This window comes from Aulostomus chinensis, chromosome 8 (genome assembly GCF_037954235.1).
Source record: "Aulostomus chinensis isolate RoL2024-O1b breed Wild chromosome 8, RoL_Achi_v1.0, whole genome shotgun sequence".
NCBI lineage: Eukaryota > Metazoa > Chordata > Actinopteri > Syngnathiformes > Aulostomidae > Aulostomus > Aulostomus chinensis.
Window position 1 is genome coordinate 26,864,086 of NC_141327.1, and position 12,713 is coordinate 26,876,798.

General features: G+C 46.9%; 1 protein-coding gene across 1 annotated transcript in view; it reads right to left on the reverse strand.

Moving 5' to 3' along the window:
* LOC147257843 (protein ELFN1-like) overlaps positions 1-8,571 on the reverse strand; it is a 131,247-nt gene extending 122,676 nt beyond the window's left edge. Inside the window, exon 1 of the mRNA XM_086212027.1 lies at positions 8,198-8,571. The gene's annotated coding sequence lies outside the window, so the exon portion shown is untranslated. The remainder of the gene's footprint in view (positions 1-8,197) is intronic.
* Positions 8,572-12,713: the final 4,142 nt, after the last annotated feature.

A 12,713-nucleotide genomic window follows, 5' to 3' on the forward strand; every position in this document is an offset into this window, starting at 1 on the left:
GAGCCAACTCCCATGACCCCTCCAGACCCCCGACAAGGATAAAGAGCTGTTCCGCATTGTTCCTCCTGAATCATAAGTTTGAAAATCCGAGCCTCCTTTGCAGCACTTTTTTCCTGGGATACTAATGAGTGTGAACCCCCCAAGAGGAGTTTCTGTATATTAAATGAACCTGCTAATTATTTTTCAAATAGGGAATAAAAGCATTTCGGGATTCGGAGTTATTTGTTAGCTAAAAAAGAGCATCATCTTGGCTCCTCTTCTCTTTCATCGTCTCTGTCAGAGCTGCTCTCGGGATACAAATGATGCCCGTACCCTGGAGACATTTGTCACCAGAGGAAAGGGCGGAAAAAAAGAAGAGATGTCTGAGAGATAAGAGGGGGGGGGGAGAGAGAGAGAGAGAGAAATAATACTAATAAAAAAAGAAGTTTCCCTCCTTCCTGTTGCTCTCCTGCTCCTGGTATCTTGGGCTTTGAACGACAGATCTTTCTTCAGAAACGGGGGAAGAGCCAATGTGCTGCTCAGTCAGGGGTGGAAATACCATTTCAATAGTCCAGTGGCAGCCTGTAGTAGTTAATGGGGCAGTCAGAGAGCTTTCTCCTCGTAGCCTCAAAGAGCACCTGAGAACAGAACATTAGAGATTTTCGAGTCTCTGCCGGGCCATCGTGTCCACAAACCACTTCGGCCACAGAGACAGGGCTAAGAGGGAGATGGAACAGGAGCAGGCTGGGTGGAAAAACACATCCATCGAACGTTCTTTACCGCCCTCTTGTTATTTTTCACCGTTTCGCATCATGCCATCTCTATCTCCGTCACCTCTTTCTCCCTCTCCTCCCAGCATACGCACCACAACCTCCCCTTGATTTCCACAGAGATGCAGCTATAGCATCAGCTGGCATACAAACTAGCTGACTCAATACACACTGCACGGGGAGGAGGGTGTGTGCATCCTGGCCGTATGGAAAGATGGAGGCAGAGATGTGCGGGATGAGAGGAAAAGGAGGGCGAGTCAAGCAGAAGAGGTGTTTAGGAGGAGAAAATGGAGGGAGTTAAACCTTCGCTGGAGAGTTTAGTTGTGGATCAGCTTTAGTTCTGGTACAGCAGCACTGGTAAGACATGTCAGCGTATATTAAGCAGCTCATTCATCATTCACGCTGGAAACATGAGGTATGATGTCACCGTTGGGTTGTCTCACCGTTTCGAACGTAATGTTCTGGTTAATGAAACCAGCTCGGCTCTGAGGAATTCCTAAAACTACGACTTGGAAGCAGAAATGTTCCCTGTTTTTCTGGGATCCTCAGCCCAAGAAACAAAACAAAACAAGAGAATCATCAGAATTTGATGGGCCTGAAAAAAAAAGTTGTTTCAGCAGAGAGACTGAGATACGACTGGGAGTTGCTGCACCCACACGTGTCCTGTGCGTCCAGTTCACACTAATTTGTAGGGGGGGGGGGGGGGGGGGGGGGGACCAATGTCTCACGAGTGAGACGCAGCCAAGTGCGTTTTAATTTGAGATCCATTTCTTGAATTTTTGCCCCCACTTCACACTCGAGCTGCTCTCTGCTCGGAGTGGCACGATGAGAGATGCTGCTGCTCAATTTTTAAAATGCAATTTTTTTCAACCGTGTTCCATTCGTCTCCATTACATCGGTGCCAGAGAAATACATCTCAGAGACACACGTTTAAATCAAAAGGTTTTTCATTTTAAAAGTTCTGCTCAAATTACGACACTAGAATAAGTAGCATCTCTCAGGCTCAGTCATGATCGTGCTAATTAGAAAACAATTATGAAAATTTACGCTGTGCGTAAAGATTTTATCAGATCTTTTACGCGAGTCGCATTTTTATGCTGCAGGTGGTCAAAGAAAAGCTGATTATCCCACTTTAAATATTTGAAAAACTCATGCTTCTTTATCGTTAAATGGTTTAACAGACAACAAATTGGGGAACAAACATTTCAACCCGAGAAAGCAGTTTAATGCAAATGAAAACTACAAGTACTGTGAGTCGCAGTATCTAGTTCCTAGTACTTTTGTGTGTAACGCTAAAGCGAGAATGTGCCTGCTAGAAGGCTGGTGTGTAGCCTCCAGTCAGGATCTGGTGTACCTGATGCTCCCCCTCGTCCCGTCACTGAGCCTGAGGGTGTTTGGCAGATGCAGCGAGGCAGCCGTGGCCCCGCTCAGTCAGCGTGGTATCCGTCTGGCTACATCTCTGGATGGCTGGCACTGCTGGGGCGTTTAGAGAGAGAGGCGGTGAGGCACACGGGCATCGTGCTGGCACACATGGTCGATTTAGGTTGTGTAGCCAACGGGGAGAAGAGTGGTGGGCAGAAACTTCATCTGAATTGTCAGCAGAGAAAGTGGACACACAAATATGGCGCTAATGGTGTTGGCGTAGTTGCTGGTGAGGCTGGACGAGCTGCTGAGACGCCGTCTCACAACTGGTCCTGGGTGAATTCCCGACAGATGTAAAGAAACGGCACGACCCCACCAGTGAAACCACTTCAAACACTTCATTATTTTCATATTTTTCCTTTTCTCCCCAAATTGTACATCACCAGTTAAATCTACCAAGCCGCTCCAAGGAACGCCACACTCCTCCCCCGTCACATGTGGAGTCGTCTTCTGCATCTTTCCACCTGATGGCGTCCCCACCTGGACAAGCGCCTGGCCAACCAGAGGAGGCGCTAGTGCAGTGACCAGGACACATACTCCCATGAGGCTCCACAGCCAATTGTGTCTGAATGGATGCATAACCAAGTCGGAGGCAGCGTGGGGAACCAAGCTTGCGGCCCCCCCCCCCTGTGGTTGGCAACAAAGTGGACCTCTTTACTTCCTGGGCACCCATAAACACGTGTTTTGAGAACGTATTTAAGCTCAGGTCCCTAAAAACACAAGCCCTCTGATCACTTTAAACATTTTTCAGTGATTCCGTTGAAGAGAAGCCCGTTGCTATTTTGACATGGAAGCACTGAGACTTTTCACTGGTTTCAGATGTAAAAAAGCAGCAGACCAGGCTGAGTTTGAGTGAAAGCTTCACCAGGTCACTGGTTTACCACAATGTCATCCTAAACTGGACGCCCTCGTTGCCCCACTTCGAAACCCCTGCTGCTGAGTTTCAGGGAACCAATCAGGAATCACTTTGGAGAGCAAGAAAAGTGAAAAGAAGCATACCTAGCTAACGAGCTAATGCCAGTCTGCTATTCCAGATTATTTCCTTTCTGATTATAGTTCCCAATCAAAATGTGAATTGAGACACAAGAGCGTGGAAAAACAAGAACTTCTCCTGAAAGAGTTGTCATAGAAACAAAACCACATGCGCCTCTCTAACAGCGCCGGCGCGTCATCCCTGCGCTCCCTCCAGCCTTCTGCTAGCGCTTTTCTGACAAAAACACGGCACGCGATCAGGGATGACTTTCTATGAAGCTACAAGACAAACAGAAAGGAAAAAGCACAAAGCACAGACAGATTTGAAGTAACAGAAAGTCAAAAGCACCCACTTGCTTCACTATTTGCATATTGTGTGTATGCACGAGTGTGTGCATGTGGGTGTGAGTTACAAACTTGTAACAATAACTTCCTAATTACAGTTCCCCAGCGTTAGTGCAATCTTCCTGAAATGCTAACTAGCCTCCTACAGGGAATACGGTACATTATTAATCCATGTGCTTGCTTGAGCGCGTGCACGCTTGCTAGGAAGTGTGTGTCAGCAGCGTGCTTGAGTGTGTGTACCGGTGTGTGCATGCTCGTCCCTCGTCTGTGTTTCTGCACATCTCCGTTTCCCTCACTGACACTCTGTTCATATAGGTTTATGTGCACACACAACAAAAGGCACGTTGTCATGTAAGTGCGTTTTTGTGCGTAGGTAAGCATGACTGCATGGAGGTGCTTACTTACTCGCAAAATCGGAGCCGGTTTTACACCGTATTTGTGTCCGATTGCGCTTCAATAACAAAACAGAAACAATAAATGCAAAAGTAGACAATTTCTCACATCGCATTAAAAACAAATGTCTTCACATTCCAGCCCAGTCAGCAGGGAGCTGGCATGTTCGCTATGCATGCAGATGTGCTTCCACACCATGGGGTATTCCCTCTCAACAAAGATCAACATTATGACAAGCGATACTGTCAGCTCGCTCCCTTTGCACCAACATGCTTAATATGAGAATCTAGTTTCTGTTGGAATATGAACGGCTTTGACAAATAACAAGTGAAGAGAGGCGATCCTGAGACGCAGGCTGGGATTTTAGCAGAAGTGTGCTCCATGTTGCTCCCTCGCACTGGCAGCCAAACAAGCGAAAAATGCAGTAAATGGATGGGCGAGCGAGGAGGGATCTCCCATTACACACCAGTCTTTCTTTAGTATTCTGAGAGGACTTGCCCAACACGGTTGCCCCTAGACGCCGCGATTGTGCCATGGCTGGATAACTCACTCCTGGGTCGACAGTAAGTGATACAGAGAGAAAGTACAATTTCATCTGAAGGTTGAGAACCTGCTGCGACGACAGCACAGACATTAAGCCCATTACGGTTCTTTTGTTCTTGCACTGATTCTGACAGTTTCTCTCCGCTAAAGTTGTCACGTTAGTGCTGATTTGGAATGTTTCCACATTATTACAGATCTAACCATTAAAGTGAGCGGACTCAGACCATTTCTCCTTATGCACACACACACACACACACAAAAAAGCCATCCTCTGCTCAGGGGTTTTATTCTGTTCTATTTACTGAACTCATCAGTTTTCAAGAATCAAAAGAAAGCGTTTGGTAACTACAGTTTAGAGCCCCTTTTGTTTCAGCCCAATGAGAAGAGTTCTGCTCTGACAACTCTTGAGAGAAGGGGAAATGTGCTGCAGCAAGCACTGCAGCACTAACGCAGGATGAAAGCAAGATGAGCGACCTCTAAGATAGTTATCAATGAATTCCCAGGACAACTAAAGGCTTCAGGGCGACGGAGAATCTCCGGCCTTGAAGCGATCCAGCCAACCATTTCTCATTCCCAAACTCATAATATTCTAAAATGAGTCATTGAAGCGGCCGCGTTCTAATGGAAGCGCTTCATGTCTATTCATGGTGGTAGGCGTGGGACCCCTCTTCTTCCATTTCTATCAATCTTTCTGTCTTCCATTTCTTTTTGCTTTCTCCCTTCTGTGGCACTCAGCCAACAAATGGAGTCAGCCAGTGGAAAAACTCTGTTAGTAGTCCATGCCCTATGGGACAAAGTGGCAACAACATCCGTTACAACAGATAATGGGGCAGGAGGCACAGGGCACAGCAGCCAAAATCTAACTGGTGGGGCGACTCTGTGTCACACACATGCACTCAGCCACCCGTGTTCACTGCACATCACAACCGCGCGCCGCGTTTTAACCGGCTAACACTTTTACACAGACACCAGTGGGGTGGTGATGGGCAGGTGTCCCATCACGTGAAGGACAAAAGTGTGTCAGTGAGGTGTTGGTCCTCCCTGACAGGACAATCTTCCCTCATTTTGATAATGATGACGGATCTAAGATGTCACCGAGATCTGCTGCTTGTGAATGTCACAGCATATGATTCACATCATTTTCCTACTCATTAAATCGCTCAGTGACCTGTTGTGCACCGCGCTGAGGCATTTGCATTCCTCTCATTTATTCAGGTTTCCCTTTAAAGTCCAACTAAAATCACATTTTATCATCCATCTGGGCTGTCAGGAAGAATATCATCCCCTTTTTCTAACCCTTTGAACCCTCAAACCCACCAGCAGGTTGGATAGATGAATTTTCTCAACACAAAAACACAAAGGACCTCAGTCAGGAGAAATAACCACAGGTAAAACATTAAAATTGCAATTTTCTATCAATTTCGGTCTCATTTTAGTTTCTGTAGCTCTGTGTGGGAAGCAAAACAGTCACCCTACTAAATATAAAATATCCATTTTAACTGCAGGATATGAAAAAAGCAGTAAACTAAACTGATATGAGTAGTTTAAAAAGTCTATTGTGAGAAAATATGTCTTTTTTTTCCAATACTAGTAACATCTCAGGTAATTGAAAAATGTTGTACAGCATTTATTCCTCGTCTATTCATTGTTTGTTCATAATAATATAAAAAAAATAATAATTAGAAGGAATGCATAAATAAGACATTTATTCGAAAGGTAATTTTATTTTTAGTGCACTTTTCATGAGTGGAAACTCTCAGCGTGTCTGTCAAACTAACAAGAACTATTATAAAAGCTATGGCACGTAGAGGCGACGTCATAAAATGTAGCAATAAAAAAAAAAAATACTGAAATCCCAGTAACAGGTTCAAACCAGCACCACTCACCAAGAGAATAAAACGGCAAAAATAATAATAATAATAATAATAATAATAATAATAACCAGCAATGCAACTCAGGGGAAACTATTAAGCTGCCCAGCGCGAGACGTCCAGGTGTCTCAACGCCATTAACTATGAGAGACCACGAGGGGTTCCGAGGGTTAAATACACTGGTAATATTTTCCTGTTATCAAAATGAAGGAGAAGGGGGTGTTTGGGGGAAGAAAGAACGATGCCTCTTTTTGTCTGAGCCGTCTGGGGAGGCGTGTTGATGTCTTGTTTGATTGACAGGAGCTGGCAGGCTTCCAGAGTGCTGGAGGGAAGAGAGACCGAGTAAACAAACTGCTCGAGCTGCATGTCACAGGCACACAGTGTGTCACTCGCCGTCATTCTGAAGAGCGATGACCACACCAGCACGGACCCGCACCCGGGTGACATTTACAGATACGTTTGCTTCTATTTGATTCCCTCCGCCGCTTGGTTGATTAGCACTTTCTCGCTCAACCGGCTAGCGTCACGGACGAGCTGTGTGTTGGTGTTTCTAAGTGACATAATAAGACTTCGGCTTCCGTGAGCGTCTGTGCTGCAGCAGCTGCTGTCTGGCTCAGCGTGGCCCCCTGCGCTGCCTGCCTGCGATTAGACGACGACAACAAGAGTCACTCAATAAACTTGATGAAACATGTGATTTATGGAGCAAGATCTCCGGCTACGCCGAATTCACGCAAAAACCAAGGGAGGCTTCACCAAAACAAACACGTGAGAGTAAAAAGGCTTCTGTCTGGACTCCGTATCCTCTCCGTCCACAGAAACGGGAGGAGTGAAACACCGAGTGTGCTGGATGTGCTGAATTACGCTATTTTATTTTCAGTTTGACATTTAAAGTGATATTTCACTGTTTTGAATCATGACATCCAGTGTATGAACAGCCACCGCGCGGGCCGTGACGTGATCTCTGCGGCTCCAGGGGAACGTTTGTAAAGTTTGTGGGGGGGGGGGGGGGGGTGACGGACTCAAACTATGAACTTGTTAAGGCAGGATGTTACTACAGTCTACCTCCTTTTTATCCGTCTATTATAAAAAAGCATCCTAGTGTTTGTCTGGAGATGCTCTTGCACACTGGGGACTGGAATGGAAGGATGACACATGCTGGTGTGTCCAGTGGAGTCTCTGACAGTTTCAGGGCCATCAATTGTCTCTCTGGAATATGAAGAACTGTGAGGCCTGATGTGTGAGATATATCAGACCCCAAAACAAGAAACCAAAAACATAAAAATGGCAATCAAGAGAGAGAGAGAGAGAGAGAGAGACTCGAGTGGATTGATTTGGAGAAGTGTCGCTGTCCAGGGTCCTGAACGCTCAGCGCCGGACCGCAGCGGGTTGAACCACAAAGTTAAATACTTTCAACACTGTTCAGGCACACCTGGTACACACCTGCAGGGTTCTGACCAATGAGAACAATGAGAATGATCAAAAAGTTAAAGGTTGCTAAGACCGGACGTTCAGGCGTCACACACGCGCGCGCGCGCGCGCACACACACACACACACACACACGAGGAGCCGATAACGCACATCTGAATGTATCTGCGTCCACATTATGAATGGACAACAGATAAGACAAACAAATCTGGCTCATAACAGCCAACAAGCAAATCCTAATCGTTCAGCGCGCGCGCACACACACACGCACACACACGCACACATATACAGAGAGAGAGAGAGAGAGAGAGAGAAAAACCATGGCTCCAGTGATTTTACAGCCTCCATGAGCTTTTTTGGCGTATTTCAAAGTTGCCTACGCAACGCGAGTCGGGGTCCGCCACAGCGGACGCCGCATGAAGTGCAAGCAAACGCTCTTTCTGTGCGCAATACGCAGATGTTTGCGCCTACTTTACCTGTTCCAGATGCAATACGGACGTCTCGCGGCTCCCCTCTGCAAAAACGGTCCGCTCGTTGTCGGGCAGTGGATGCGTTGATGTGGAGGTGGAGGTGGTGGAGGGGGCGGTGGGGGTTGTTTAGTCTCTGTCACTGATTTGATCCCGGCTCGCTTGTGCCTCTTCTGCGGCGTGTTTGCAGAGCGGTGACCGGGAAGCTCTCAGCGGTCACAGCGGCGGCGGTGGAGGCGAGCGTGGCGATTCACCCGCGTCAGGATTTTGGGATGCAAAACGGCGCCTTGTGTGATGCGCTGCTTCCTCTCCACTGTCTCCCTCCGTTCTCCGTCTCTCTCCTCTCAGTTTCTGCCTCTCACACTGCGTCAGGCTCCACTCCCCCTCCTCTCTCTCTCTCTCTCCCTCTCTCTCTCTCTCCCTCTCCCTCTCTGGAACAGACGGTGATTAATTCGCTGGAATTCAGTTTCTCTCTCTCTCTCTCTCTCTCTCTCTCTCTCTCTCTCTCTTCTCTGCCTGAATGTGCCTCAATCTCTCTCATTCCGTCGCCTCCTCTCCTCTGAACTGGAGCGACCGTCATCCAGCTGTTCCGGTAGAGAAGAGAGGCTTGCATGGCACTTGAAGCGCTGCAGACAGTCATTTAGATTAGATGGGCCTACTTTCCCCATTTGGAGAGAGAGAGAGAGAGAGAGAGAGAGAGAGAGAGAGAGAGAGAGAGACTGACAAGTGCTGCTACTATCACACCTCAACTAGGAAAGTTCTTGATGAGAGTGTTGAAATCCAGGCTACACTGGGGAGGAGACGAGGGGGGAGGGATGAAGCGGCACAGAAATACTGTACTTTTATATTTATTTATGGTGCGTGTGTGTGTGTGTGTGTGTGTGTGTGTGTGTGTGTGTGTGTGTGTGTGTAAGTGATGGGAAGCCACACTGCTGGGTGATTCTTTGCTCTCCAGCTGCTGGTGGATGCATCAGCTCTTTGCTCCCGGAGGCAAAGCTACAGTACCAGAATAGACAGTCCAATGTTATTTGAGGTTGGCCGTTTGCCTAAATGCACTATGGGGCATCCTGATGTCCTGCCAGCCGACATGCTCAGATTAACTGCCTCTTTAGTACAGGCGCACACACGCATGCACGCACGCATGCACACAAGTGTATACGCGCAAGCATGAAGGCACAGAAATGAGCAACTTGGACGAGATGTGAATGGATGAATGCGTAACACCAAATATTAATAATTCATAACTGTTGTTGTTCACAGTCTTGCCTCCCCCCCTACACACACACACACACACACACACACACACACACACACACACACACAGATAGAAAACATCCACAGTTGTGTGTTCTCAAGCTCAGATCATACATGCTAATGTACATCCGGTATCTGCCGCCACACGTCTGGAGGTGCTGTTTGACATTGAAGTGAGCAGCACGGCACGGCACGGCAAAGCACGGCAGCGGCGACCCTCAGAAATGAACCAATGGGCAATTAGGAATTAAAGGGCTGAGAAGCAGATGAGGTAAGACGGAGACGTCACGGGTTCACACAAATCCTATAGATCCCACCGCCTCTCTGAGAACGCGGAGATACAGAGGAGAACAGAACACTGGTAGCCGCTGACCTCCGACTTAACCCCTGAACTTCATTTCTCACAGTGCCTGAATACATGAAATGAATCATCACTGTAATTGATGGAGTGAGAAGGTCAATGGCGCGGCGGTCTGTTTTCTAATCTGACGTGGCGCCATAGAATGAGCCACTGAAGCAAGCGGAGATCCACACATGCAGAGGTCGTGCCCCCCTCATTAGTTTACATTTATTCATTCAGATATAGTCTTATTTGTGAAGGGGGGGGGGGGGTCAGAGAAGCGGGCTGCACACAATGAGTGGGTGTTTTGAACTCATGGTGACGCTGGACTGAGTTGAAGCTGATAAAACAAGAAATACAGCTACACCTTTGTAGTTGTGGCCCCTGGAACTGGAACAGAGCCGCCCCCCGGATCACACCTGCCCTCTCCAGGATCCAGGATTAAAACTCACATTCCCACACCAACATTTGAAGTGTGAACTGTGCCATTTGTGTGTGCGCGAGTTTATTTCATTTTTGTACTTATACGCCCTGAATACCAGTTGTGTAATTTGCGATTGTAATCTTACTACTTGATGGAATTAGGAAGTATTCAGGGAGCAAACACCTCTGCTGGGGCAGCTACATGGACATCCAGAGATTCACTGCAGCACTAAAAGCACATCTAGTTGCTAGTCCACCTTTTCGGGTACAAAAAGTTGCATGTAAAGTGTTTTTGTTTTTTTGTTTTTTTTTGCAAAAGCAGAGAATTAATCCTTGAATGTCTGAGAAGCGTCGGTCACAAAGGTGAATGATGCGGTACTGCGAAAGACACAGAGTTGGCATGACTACGAATAAATAATCTCTTGACAAACTATACATGATAAACTACATGAACATGCAGTCATGGTTTGATTCTAAATCAAAAATCCAGGTTTCCATCAAAAGAGAGACTCTCTTCTTTCAACAATGACAGACGATGACTGAAACGTTCTCGACACCGGAGAGGAACCCGCTAACAGCTCCGGTGCATCTGTAGGAGCTACAGTTTGAGCCACATCCTCTCCAGAAACGCTCGCACCCTGTAATATTCCTCACATTTTCACCATATTTCAGTTAAATCCATGTATTCTAATTTTTGTTGGGATATCCTGCCAGCGCCCCTGATCGTTTCCCTTCCTTCCTAAGAACACAACGGCCTCAGTATTTCTCCCGAGAATTACTTCTTCTTTTATATTTATTTTCCAAGAGGAAAAATCATTTGGGAAAAAAAAGAGAATTTTGGTGCTCAGGTTCAGGGGATACGGAGCATATAAATTAGCAATCAGAGAAAGAAAGTGTAATCAGAAGATGTTGTTTTGAAGTCAGTGTTTCTACAACACCGCTCCGCAGTTCCAGGCTGCAGCTCTGAAAACTTTGGTGTAACCAGCGCCCCTGAACTTAATTTGTTATCAAGTATGGTAATTAGGGGCTGTAATGGTTCATTTGTTGCATCAATGCTTATAGATTTTAAATTATCCCAATTCACTGCGTTGATCCGCCCAAAGAAATCAATTCACCTCGCTGTTTTTCAGCGATAATCAAAATTTAAAAAAGCCTGTAACCACCGTGCGATGCTCGTCCCATTTAAATGTAGATTTATTCATGGTAACTGCAAACGGCAGCGAGCCTCAAAATGTCAGAAATTGTTACATTTTCTTTTTGGGGGGGGGGGGGGAGGTATTCTTTGGTCCTTTAAACATACTTTCACATTTCCTCTCTAGAAACGTAGCCCTAAGTCTCCTGGTCTGTAGACTGAAGTGATAATTATTTGAACAACAGGATCGCGTTTTGAAGCAAAGCGATGATGAACAGGCACCTGCGGCGTGGTAGTTTGAAGCCACTGAGCAAACGTCCATATTTGATAAGTTGGGAATGAAAGCCTGTCGGATCATGCGTCTCTTTTGGCACTGACTGGCGGGCCAGCGTCATCCGTCTTCGCCTCATAAAACTGTCACAAATCACTGCAGAAAAATAATGATGCTTTATGATGTGTCAACATGGTGATGCTCGAAACTCTAGGTTAGCTTGGAGGGGGGGGGGGTCCGTGGTCATTTCTTGGCAGGAGACTCTCAGTTTTAATCGCCACTGAGAGTCCTGGAATATAAACTCCAAACCAGCAGAGAAAAGACAGATCAATGGAGAGAGAGAGAAAAAGAGAGAGAGAGAGAGAGAGGATAAGCAGCGGCAAGTCTAAAGATCTGGTCTGGGACAAGAATTCATCCATCCATCCATCCATTGTCTTCCACTTATTCCTATTAAGGGTCGGGGGGCTGGAGCCTATCCCAGCGGCTATGGGCGAGAGGCGGGGTTCACCCTGGACAGGTCACCAGTCCCTCACAGGGCCAACACATAGAGACAGACAACCATTCACACTCACAGTCACACCTACAGTCAATTTAGAGTATCAATCAGCCTCGTCCCCTCTTGATGTCTTTGGACTGTGGGAAGATGCTGGAGTACCAGAGAGAACCCACGCAGGCACAGGGAGAACATGCAGACTCACATAGAAAGACCCTGTGCCCGGGCTGGGACTCGTACCCTGACCCCTCTTGCTGTGAGGTGACAGGGCTGACCACTGCACCACCGTGCCGCCACAAGAATTCATGATAGAAACAAAGTTTATAACGACACACGTTGGTAACAATTAACATTAAGTAAAAACAGTGAGTAAATGTGCAGTTAACGTGTTCAAGTTGCTTGGTGAACGTCTAACTGAGTGAAATAACCATTTACTAATGGTGGTGAAAAACTGGGGGAGGGGATGTTGTTAGCGAGGGGAGGGTAAAGGAGGGGAGTGTTAGGGGGCGTGGAGGGTAAAAGTGGGTAAGGGTGAGGAGTGAAAAGAAGGGGAGTGTTAGGGAGTGGGGAGGGTTAGGGAGTGGAGGGTAAGGGTGGGGAGGGTGAAGGAGG